The sequence below is a fragment of the Cynara cardunculus genome (assembly GCF_001531365.2).
Source record: "Cynara cardunculus var. scolymus isolate 2C chromosome LG 3, CcrdV1, whole genome shotgun sequence".
NCBI classification, from domain to species: Eukaryota; Viridiplantae; Streptophyta; class Magnoliopsida; order Asterales; family Asteraceae; genus Cynara; species Cynara cardunculus.
In genome coordinates this window covers 17,603,629-17,613,503 of record NC_037530.1, presented here as the reverse complement: position 1 = coordinate 17,613,503, position 9,875 = coordinate 17,603,629, and positions in this window count along the sequence as shown.

Below are 9,875 nucleotides of genomic sequence, written 5' to 3'. Positions count from 1 at the left end.
TGACTCTGGCGTCAAAAGCTGTCTCATTTAAATTTCCAAAATATAGAGAAGCTTGTGAAAAATAATCTAGTTGACGGACTTCTTGCCATAAAGTTCGAAAAGGACCATCTCGGCTCTGCATGTGAAATGGGAAAACTCAAAAGAGCATCCCAGGTACAAGTTCTATGGTTCGAAGTATGCTACTGGACAAGGATGGGGTAGTTACGCCCGCAAAACATGAGCCACCATTGCAGCGCTTTTACCCAAGTGGGAACCTATCACTTTAGGATTGTGTCCCCGCGTAACACAATCCCCCTGTTAATCTCTATCGAGATTGTCGATTGTGGCCACCCGGCCGCAGAGTTGGCTAGGCCCCCTGTCTTGCATGCAACATTCACAAAATGTAAACAAAGACAGATGTATCATGTGGATCTCTGTGGTCCAATCTCTGTGAAGAGCTTGTCTGGTAAGAAGTATATCCTTGTCTTAATTGATGAATATTCATGATAAACTTGGATTGAGTTTGTAAGGCAGAAATCAGATGTCCCAGAGCTGCTGATTAAGCTGATGACCAAGATTTAAGTTCTTCTACAGAGTAAAATTCAAAAGCTGAGAAGTGATAATGGAACAGAGTTTAAGAACGCAAAAACTAATGCGTACTTAGACAAGAAAGGCATATCTCAGAACTTCTCTGCAGCTAGAACACCACAGCAAAATGGTGTAGTAGAAAGAAATAATCGCACACTGGTTGAAGAGCAAGAACAATGCTAGCAATCTCTGGTCTTCCAACCCATTTTTGGGTAGAAGCCATCTCAACTGCTTGCTTTAACCAAAATAGAGCAACGGTGGAAAAGAGGCATATGAAGACGCCTTACGAATTAATCAACCAAAGAAAGCCTAATGTTAAATTTTTACATGTCTTTGGTTGCAGATGCTTCATTCTAAATGACCGTGATTAACTTGACAAGTTTGATAAGAAGGTTGATGAAGGTAAGTTCCTTGGTTACTCTACACAAGCCAAGGCTTATAGAGTCTTCAACCAATGCACCAAGACTGTCATGGAAAGTATCAACATCTCGTTCGACGATAAAGAGCATATGACTTCAGAGTACCTCAACTCTGGACTCGATCTTAACAAATCGTCTTCCAATTCTCAAATGAAGTCAAGGGAATTGGAACTCAAGCTCTTATTTAAATACTTCTTTGGCGACGATGACATCTCTGTACGTGCACCCAGAGATGAGTCTGCCCGTGTAAGTGAAGAACCACAATCCACAAGCACTTCAATATCTGGTCCTTCATACACCTCTGCTTCCTCTGGTGATCATGCTAATCCACAACCAGAGCAGACAAGCTCTAGATCAGAGCCCAGTCATACAGAGACAGAGCATAACACCTCTGTTTCTGAACTTGGTTCTTCTATACCATCACCAGAGGGGGAGCAAACAGAACCTTCTTCACCATCAATGAGCCAAATGCCAAATATGCCTATCGAATGTAATCAAATGACGCCGACCTCTGTATCTGTCCCAACAACAAGATGGACAAAAGATCATCCTCTTCACCAAATAATTGGTGAACCTTTAAGAGGTGTGAAGACAAGGGCTGCCATGGCCAATGAATGTTTATTCGTAAACTTTCTAACCATGATAGAGCCTAAGAAAGTCCATGAAGCCCTACAAGACCCAAGTTGGGTTGATGCCATGCAAGAAGAGCTCCAACAGTTTGAAAGAAATAAGGTATGGACTCTTCTGCCTTTACCTAAGGATAAAATTGCTATTGGCTGTAAATAGGTTTTCACAAACAAGAAGGATGAGGATGGGATCGTCATAAGGAATAAAGTCAGGCTTGTAGCAAAAGGCTATTGCCAAGAAGAAGACATAGACTATGACGAGACCTTTACGCCAGTAGCAAGGCTAGAAGCTATACGCTTGTTCTTAGCCTTCTCTGCATACAAAGGATTCTGAGTCTATCAAATGGACGTCAAGTCGGCCTTTTTGAATGGCAAGCTGAAGGAGGAATTCTACATTCAACAACCTCGGGGTTTGAAAGCTCCACACATCCAGAGTATGTCTATTTCTTAGACAAAGCTCTGTATGGACTTAAGCAAGCACCTTGAGCCTTGTATGAACGACTTCGTCTTTTCTCTTATCAAATGGTTTTGAAAAAGGTAAAATCGATACTACTTTGTTTATTAAGAGGTATAAAGGTGAGATGCTTCTAGTACAAATTTATGTGGCCGACATTATTTTTGGTTCAACAAACCAAAGGCACTGTGATAAGTTCTCTGCTCTGATGAAGAGCGAGTTTGAAATGAGCATGATGGGAGAATTAACATTCTTCCTCAGCTTGCAAGTAAAACAAAGGGAGGATGGTATTTTTATTAGCCAAGCTAAGTATGTCTCTGACATATTAAAGAAATATCAACTCCACAACTCTTCTATAATGAGAACACCAATTGCAACGAGAACTAAGCTTGATGCAGATCCATCTAGAAAACCGGTGGATGTTAAGACTTACCGTGGAATGATTGGATCATTGTTGTACCTCACAGCTAGTCGACCAGACATTATGTTTGCCACGTGTCTTTGTGCTAGATATCAAGCAAATCCAAAGGAATCTCACCTATCGTTTGTGAAAAGAATCTTTAGATACCTAAAAGGAACTCAATTTATGGGTCTCTAGTATCCAAAGTATTATGGTTTTGATCTCATTGCGTATACAGATTCTGGTCATGCAGGATACAAACTTGATCGAAAGAGTACATCAAGGAGTTGTCAGTTACTAGGAGACAAGCTCATAAGTTGGACTTCAGAGAAGCAGAAATGCATCTCTACTTCCACGCCTGAAGCAGAATATGTAGCCACAACCAGTTGTTGTTCCCAAGTGATATGGATGAAAACTCAACTGAAAGACTATGGCATTGAGTTTGACAAGATTCCAATTCTATGTGACTCGGAAAGTGCCATCGCGATCACAGCAAATCCCGTGCAACATTCTAAAACAAAGCACATCGACGTTCGCTACCATTTCATCAAGGACCATGTAGAGAAAGGTACGATTGAAATGTTTTTCGTTAGTACAGATCATCAACTTGCTGACACATTTGCAAAGGCTCTTGACGAAAAGAGATTTAATTTTTTGGTTAGCAAGTTGGGTATGCTCAATCTTCACTAACAAAGACAGAGCCTCTGCATCCCTTACGAGCATACTTCTATTTTTGTTTTAAGTTTTGATCCATGAGATAGAGCCTTTGCATAGTACATGCAGAGCCTCTTGCTCAAGTCTAAATTGTATTGTAATACAGAGCCTCTGTAACTTGTTCATTATGCTCATGCATTACTCATCATTTATGATCCAAGCATAGTTCAAGGGGGAGCAAATCAAACAGAGCTTAAGTCGAGGAGGAGCGGTAGATCATGCATCATACAGAGCCTCTATATGTAGTATACAGAGCCTCTGTCTCAAAAAACTTTTATGGTTATAGGACAGAGCCTTTGTATGTACTATACAGAGCCTCTGCCTCTAAACATAACAAGTTTGATAGACAGAGGATACGTATTGTCCAACCATGAGCCTCTGTATGAGGTCCTAAGGTATGTTATCTTACACTAAAGTACTACTCTGGTTACTTTCTTAAATCTTTTAAACAATCTAAGCACAGTAACTCTGCATTCTAATACAGAGTTTATGTCTCTTGGTTGTTATTTTATTCAAACCAGAGTATGAATGCTCGTCAATTTCCTCTCAAAGTATTTTACTTTAAATATTATTTTTAAAAGGAAGGCATACAGTTCTTATTTGTTAATATTTTTAATAAGACTATGATTTAACAAAGCGTCACCGCCTGTTATCTTAATTTTTCAAATACGGGAGGCGCCATTTGCAGCTGGCAGGCCACGTGGCAACTCCCCACAGGTGGTTCGAAAACCGTTTTAGTTTTCTGACGTTTTGGGGGCGCGTAACACTCAAGTGCTCTATTCTTTTACTATTTAAACAAATCCTTTTCCCCAAAAATTCTTTTACGCTCTCAAAGATATTCAAGAACAATCTTCGTCTTCAAGCTCTCAAACCGCCATTGAAATTCTTCAAAAAGCTTTCTAGAACTGCAATCTTTGGTGGAATCGCTCAACATTATTGTCCAAGTAAGTAAATCAAACCTTTCTCCAGCCTAGTTAAAGAACCAAGAACCGATTTTTTCCAAACCCTAACTTTTCAAAACCCTCTTCCAAAACCTGCAACTATGTCTTCCTTAGACTCAGAAAACTCTCAAACCCACACAACTATCCTCAAGACAGTGGAGGAAACCAGTCAAAATATGGTTTCACTCCCACTCAAACCAAACAACCATGCCCTTCAACTCTCCTTGGACAGTTTTGACCCAAAAGTTCTTCCTGTCATCGACATCCTTCAACACCATTTCTTGAACCCTGCCCTTACAAACACTGATGATTTTGTCCCTGAACGATTCGTGCAAGAATCCTGGAAAACTTGCTCAGTTACTGAATCCCAAAGAGGGATTGTTGGAGATTTCTAGGTACCCTCTACCAAAGAATTCATCCATGTTCGAATCTCAAGGTCCCTGTTCTCGCGAGTTCTACAAATTCCAACCAAGGCGGATCTTGGATTGAATGAATATGCTCCTCTCCCATATGGGGATGAAATAGTGTTTTTCTTGAAGTTCTTGGGCTACAACGAGGGGATTCAATACCCTTCTCAATACCGGAGACAGTAGCTACCACCAATGTGGAACACTATGTTCACATTGGTGAATTGTTCTTTGACCGGGAAGATTGGAAGCCTAGAAATGTGCTCAACCAACATTCTCCAAATAATGTATGGAATCTTCTTTGACCTATCATTGGACTACTCCTTGATCCTCTACACGGATTTCAAGGCTGATGTTGCCAAGAAGTGCCAAGAGGTGGCTAAGGGAAAGGAATTACCAGCGCTCTTGTTTCCTCGTTTTCTGGGTCTTCTTATTCTTGACGAAAATGACATTAATGTGGGAAGTTTCCCCGTGCACAAGGTAAATGTGCTTACACATTACAAACCCACAGTCAACAAAGAAGGCTATGCTATAGAGAGGCCTATCCTGATGAAGCTCTTAGCATACATGAAGACGAGGGAGGTGAGGAGAGCATACAGACGTGTATGCGAGGCACAAGAACCTGTGCCTCGAACCCCGGCATGCATAGGATCAAACCAAGAGGATGAGGAAATAGAGATTACTCAAAGACCTCAAGTAGAGGAGGAGGAAGTGAGATTGGAGAAGGAGAGAGAGAGAAAAATAGAAAGAGGGTAGAGGCGATAAAGAAGATAGTGGAAAAATAGAGGATGAGGAAGGAAGAGGAGGAAAGAGAAGAGAGGGCAAAAGAAGAAGAACTTGCCCGTCTGAAAGAGGAAGAGGAGAGAGCAGAAAGAGCAAGACAAGAAGAGATTGCTCGACTAAAGGAAGAAAAGAGAACCAGAGCAGAGAAGGCTCACCGAGACTTGGGGCTCTTCTCGAGCTCTGAAGAGCACGATGACCAAGAGCATCATGATGATGTTTCTGGGTCATATGAAGAAAGTGAAGGGATGACGCCCTTGATCAAGATGTGGGCGTCACGGTTGAATCTGAAGAGGATGAAGAAGATGAGGAGGGAAGAGGTGTAGAAGCTGCTCTGCCTCATGGTGAGCCAGAGCAGCCTAGGATGGCGAATAGGCATGTGTATTTCTCTAGCCCAACTCCTAGTGCTAACACATTATCTGACTCCAGTGGTCGAGACACGAAAATCATTGAAACAGAGGTGTACACCTCGAACTCTAACCTGCCAAACGAACTAGAGGTCGCATCTGCCTCTTGTCATATAAGCCAAAGGGAAGCCACGTATCATGGATCATCCTCTCAAAAGGGTGAAACCTTTGAAATGATAAGTGATATGTCTCCCCATATCACGCCACTCTTCCAACCAGAGGAATTTGTTTCCTCTGCACTAGTCGTTTCCCCACTTTGTTCAGAGCAAGGTTTAGGTGTACCAGACTTGGAGATTCTCGGCCAAACTCCTAGTCCACTCGTGGAGGGTCCAATGGCTGGCTCTAAACCTGCCTTGGAACCCCTTCACGATAAAACAACAGTAGTGACCTCTCTTTAACGAGAGCCACAATGATCTGTTGGAAATCCTTCCTTGACCAATGTCAATCAAGTCGAGACAGAAGGTGTCCTTGGAATGAGGACTCAATCTGGCCCATGTGTTGAGCCAGAGGTTACCCCAACAACATATGTTATAAGGGACGAGTTCCAGTCCTTTGCCACCTCTATGTTGTGCTCCTTGGATGAGCTAAAACTCAACATGGCCCATGAAGAGCCATCTCCTTCTGCATCTGCTCTGGATAAAATTCGAGCATCCTTAGCAATATTGAGGGCTGAGTCAATGACGAATGCCTCTCGACTCGACAAACTCCAAGAATTGACGGCTCAAAATACAGAGGCCTTGCAAAGGGTCCTCGCATACATTCAGAGGGATGAATCTTCTACTTCATCTCAGGTGATCATTCCTCTGAATGTCCCTATCGACGTCACTCAGTCTACCATGAATGTGCTAGGTTACCATCTTCTTCAAAAAGTGGCCAACTTCACCGCTGACTTCAATAGCAAGGCCAAGGAGGCAGCAGGAGAGATTCGACGTTCCTTGGCGACCTTTAACTATCGCACAGACATGGAGATCCTCAAAAGTCAGATGCAGCTAAGGAGATTCTCAAATGCTTTGAGGATAAGATCAAGTCCCTGCCCCAAGCATAAGAGCAAAGCCCAAAAGAGGAGAATGGAGCCAACTCCATGTGTTGAGGCCTCAAAGAGAAAGAAGCTTGACGACGATGAGGATGCAGACCTGTCTGGCCCTCAAAGTCGTCAAGAGAGGGAGAGCACGACATGAGCCAGTGCATGCGAAAGCGCTAAGAAAAGAAAAGATGCCTATGGCATCCCATGTGGAGCCAAAAGGCCAACAAAAGGATGAAGACGTGATCCAACTCTTAGCCGTCTACATCTCCTCATCTGAATCAGAAGAGCCTCTATCCTCTTCAACAGAATATGCCATGGAGACTGCTGCTTCATCAACAAGAGGGCAAGAAGAAGAAGTGGTGGCAGTGAATGTAGCCGATCCAGCTCTGACGGCCATTCCTGTTGCTGTTCCACTTAAAGGTGTTACAATAGCTGCACCATCACCACAAAGGAACACACACAAAGCTAGGGTCCCTGCTCAAGGGACCAGAGTAGTCACTCCGGCTATGAGGCAGAGGGTTCCTGTCAAACCAAACAGACTAGAAGAAGGCACAAGCAGCAGGCCTCGGAGCTCCAAACATCCCTTTGATCAAGTTCAAAAGATCAAGAATAGTATGGGTGCAATGATGAAGCCCACACCCCATGACAGCCAATCAAAGACAAGGCTGATAGTAAAGAAATCTACCAGTTTCTCTACAGCCTGCGAGATGAGACACCGGTCATCAAGATCAACCTCCATCCAACGGCCTAAGAGAACATCAGAAAGAGGTTCTTACATCGATACACACAACCTATCTCTGCAGTCCATTCTGTCGATGGCATTAAGCAAGTCCTCGACATCAAGAAAATAACTTTTGCGCACAATCAAATCATCTTTCTTGAGTATATGGTGGAGAGGTCTCGTGGACAAATTAACGCTTTCACATATTGTGATCTAATAAATTTGAATCCATGGGACCTTCTTACTCTATATTACTTCACGGATCATAAGAAGGAGAAGGGGATCAAATATGTTGTGGCCGATTCTGCAATAAGACAAACAATGACGGGCCTTCTGGACTTCAGATACAAGTTTGACTTCCAACTAGTTCTGGACCTGGGAATAGATCAACTGAGCGTCATAGCACCAAATGAAGATCTGCAAGGCCTCAACAACATTCCCTCGTGGACCGTGCTGGTGGAACCAGAAGTAAGGGTGATCTTCCGAAACGAACAAGGAAAGAAAATATTTTTTCGTGAAGACCAGCGCTTCAAGTACTCAAACTCTACTATGCGCTACATCAGAGATCATTTACTCAGGAGCATAGATAACTCCCCCGAAGCAAAGGAAAGAGCAAAGATTATTCTAAGGTAAATCCATAACTTGCTGGAGTTTCGAGAACTTCTTAGGAGGTTCATCAAACTTCAACACATCTAGGCCTTATTTTGTAAGCATTTTTCTATTTTTTCAATCAATGTAATTTCCTTTCATCGTATTGTACTTTCTAGATAGATAATGTAAAACATAGGTCTCCTTTAACCTCTGGCTTCGACTAAACTTGTGTTTTTCAATTCTAGTAAGAGCCTGTCTTATTTACACTTAGGGGGAGATTGTTAGACCCCATCTTGTGAAAGTGTAAGTAAGAAGTCTCTTACTCTAGTCAATAGGACTTAGTCTATAGAAATAGTCTGGACTAAGAGCTCTCATGCAGAAGAGGTCAAGARCCAGAGCTCTTACTCAAAGAGTGAAGGTTCCTACATACAGAGCCCGCGCTCAATCTCTGTGGACGATCAAGCCTTATGCGCCAAAAAGCTTAAGCGCTTGATGCAAAGCTACAATTCCAGACACAGAGCCTCTGCATAGAACATGCAGAGCCTCTGCATATGCAGAACCTCTGCATAGTACATGCAGAGCTTTTGTATAGTACATGCAGAGCTTCTGGTCTCCTAACTCCATGGAACGCGCGTGTAGTCCAGACATTCTCGCAAGCGTCAAACAGAATCAAGGCGGCTTGACTTGGTCCACTCCACTTTTCAAGGGAAGTCAAAGATAAGGATGCCGAATCGGCAACTCAGAGTTTCAAGCCATAATTATAGCATAGTTGTTGAGTTAGGCGTATATAAGGAGGCTTCCTCCTCAGGTTCAAAATACCTGAGAGTGCCGACTTATATTATGGCATATTTCTTGTGAGAATACGATTAGATTGAAAGTTCTTATTTTCATCTAATAAAAGCATCTGACATATTCAAGTCTTTTAATGTTCTTATTTATTTTGAATGGTCGTTTGATCAAACTCAGTTCAATGTTCGTACTTCAATCTTATTCTTTATCAAACTGTGTTTTTCTGAGAATTAAGAGTATCTGGATTCCAACAGTTACCTATAATAACTCTTATAGATTCGGTTAGAACCAACACTTAGATGAAAAGTCTAGAGTCGTATTATTCTATTTTGAATAACATATTCGTCTAAGGTCTAGAGTCGTATTATTCTATTTTGAATAACATATTCATCTAAGGTCTATAGTTGTATTATCCTATTTTGAATAACATATTTTTAAATTTTATTTTGTCATATTAAATCAAAACCGATGGCTTTAACCCTTGCTTTCTCTTTTTCTTTTTGCGAAAACGAAATAGTTGATTTTAATTTTCTTCGTATTGTTTGTCAGATTAGCAATTGGAATATTATTTGGCATGTTTACAGTGGAGCCCTACTCAAACAACGAGTCAGATTAAGTTGAAGCATTGTTACATCTTTTTGTTGATAATTTTTTTTGACAAATTATATTTTTATTCAATTCTTATTTTACAAAACATAGTTTCAAATATATATATATATAAAAGAAAGTATGTTTTTCAATCAGTTCCTATTTTACGAAACCTATTTTCTAAACACACATTTAAATGTTTGTAGCTTAAAAATGAAAACGTCTATTTAGAATAACACTTTCTAAGAAACATCCAAGTTTATACACATTTTGTCAACAATAGATACTAAAATACACAATTTGTAAATAATAAACTATTAAATTAGTCTTTATAAATTTCTATAAAATATAAATGAAATCAAAATAGGTTTTTTCTAAAATATTATATGCTATTATAAAATAGGTTTTGTTAGATATATGTTTTCTGCCTGCAAACTTGTCATCTTT